Below are 2,669 nucleotides of genomic sequence, written 5' to 3' on the forward strand. Positions count from 1 at the left end.
AGTCGATGACTCTGGGAGACCTTCTAGGGACCACCTTGGAGCATAGTCCATACCTGTGAGGGGGATATGGTTTTTTGTAGGAAAACATAGACTCTACCTACCTTGACACTCATATTGCGTCGAACTTTTGAACTTACAGCAATTGGCGTATACAGATTATTCAGAATGTATCAGAGTTTTGAACCTGCATGATCTATATCATTTCATCATGTATTATCATTCATCATGATAAATATATTTTCATAGGCATTTATTTTCCAGGAATCCAAGAGCTCAATTTGTTTACTAAGCATTTGAGACGAAGCATGACTTCTGAGAGAAAAAGCACTCACAGTTACAAGTTTGTGGAGCCTTAGTTGATTGTTTTGAGAGGACTAGGGACACGTCTAATTCTTGGAAACTGAGATGAATTCAAGAAGTCTTATGGTAACCTCCTAGGAATCTTGAACATTGAAGTCAATACAATTGTTGTGCACACTCTGGTGAAATTCTATGACCCTCCATTGAGATGCTTTACTTTCCAAGATTATCAGTTGGCACCCACATTGGAAGAGTATTCACATATTCTGGGTATTGGTATTAAGAACCGCGTGCCTTATGTTTGCACTAAGGAACTCCCTAAGGGTGGAACTCATGGTTTTACCTTAAAGTTTCTCATGGATAAGGCTACTACCTTTACAGACGCTGAAAGTTGGACGACTTTCAATGCCATTCTAGCTCTACTTATCTATGGGATCCTACTGTTTTCGAACATGGAAGAATTTGTGGATCTGGCTGCTATTCACATCTTTTTAACTCAGAATTTTGTTCCTACTATTCTTGCTGACACTTACTGAAGCTAGCGGAAATATACCCGAACATATCACATGCTTGAACATACAACAGAGTCGCCATCGAACTTTATTTATCCCCAAAGGGAAAGGAAAACATCGATAAAACCCAGGGAAAGAGATATACTAGGTAAGGAAGTCAGTTATGCAAGGGGAAAGTATTAGCATCCCAAACATCCATGGGAACCGTTTGGATTGTTCTCGCTCGAATAGGTGATAACTAAAGATTACTCGCAAAGAATGGGGAAGAAAAAGAATAGATAAAATGCTCGGTGAGGATTGGGGCCCTCATGCCTACGTATCCTCATAGTCCAATGACGAATTCAGAGCTCCGTAGTTCGAAGAACTAGAAGTGGGAGATGAAAAGAAGTGTGATAGAAATATGGTCTGAACCAAAGAATAATGTTGTTTGAACTCCAACAAGGGTGAAAGATGAACCCAAGAGTAAACAAGTATGAACCAACTAGTGAGGGCCTACAGCGCTGTATCATTGTATTGGAACGACCAAAAATATAATGAATTAGGTGTTTGGGTTAAGGTCCAAACAACTTTTGGTTCACAAGGAGATACAAGATGGAGCACAAAGGTATCGTGTAGTTGGCTCAGAGAATAGGTATATCACATGAAGTGAATGAAGGTAGAATAATGAATACATCATGGAGATGGAAGGAGTGAAGTGACCGAAGTCACATAATTGGGGAACTTGGTAACAAGTGACTGAATAAGTATTGTTTGAAATCTAAAGGTGAAAGTATATTGGGATCCATAAGAGAAATGAGATTTTTACCCTAGAGGGAAATAGCTTTAACCACTACAGGGTGTTAGCTAAAAAGAAGGAATTAAATGTTTGGGTTAAGGGCCAAACAACTCTAGGTATAAAAGCAGACTATTCGTTAGGCATCCTAAAAGGATGTATACAGAATTCCAAGGAAAGTGTATTTCGAGGTCAAAAAGACAGTGTGTCACTGAGTGAACGATTTATGATCGAAGGTAGATAATGAATAGTGAAATATATGAATGATGGCCTAAGGCGAAGGAGGAATAATTAGAAGTATGCTCGCCAAGGATCCGTATCTTCATCCATACGTATTCTCATTAGGCAATGAGAAAGTCAGAGCAATCATAGTTCGGAACTACGAGAATAGAGAGAAAGACATATTTGTCTAAGCAATGGGGACTCACAAGACAAACGCATCTTCAAGGGAGGATGGTAGTACTGGAGTGCAAGGAGTACTGTATCACTTGCAAGGGAATCAATAATTTGAGATCAAATAAGGATAGTAGATTAGATCCAAGGGAAGGATAGACTCTTAATCGAAGAGCAGGGTAGGCATTTACCAATATGTGGACTAGCAGGCTGCCACTATAAGGTAAAGCCAAAAAGAAATATTGAATTAAATGTTTGGGTTACGGGCCAAACAACTCTAGATTGAGGAGGCGGACTGTCGTTATCGTCCTAAAAGGATAGACAAGGAGTCCAAGGAGAAGTATGATTAATCTCAAAGAGATGGTATTGATAGAATGAATGGAGAATGATTGATTGATAAATAGGGTAGCTCACGAAGAAACTGGGTTCTCTTGCCTACGTATCCTTATAGTGCAATAAGGAAATCAGAGTTTTCATAGTTCAACCCACTAGGGCTGAAAACAAATTGAATAGAGGCAAGAAGAAAGGGATGATTGATTTGAATGGAATGGAGATACTTGATAGTTACTGGATGAGAGTCACACTAAAATCTATGGGTAAATGTGGATACGATAAGCAATGAGCCAAACGTCTCGCACCCAAAGATATCTAGAATGAGTGTAGGAAAGCTCCATTCTCATTCCTTCTTTACC

This window comes from Lathyrus oleraceus, chromosome 7, assembly GCF_024323335.1.
Source record: "Lathyrus oleraceus cultivar Zhongwan6 chromosome 7, CAAS_Psat_ZW6_1.0, whole genome shotgun sequence".
NCBI classification, from domain to species: Eukaryota; Viridiplantae; Streptophyta; class Magnoliopsida; order Fabales; family Fabaceae; genus Lathyrus; species Lathyrus oleraceus.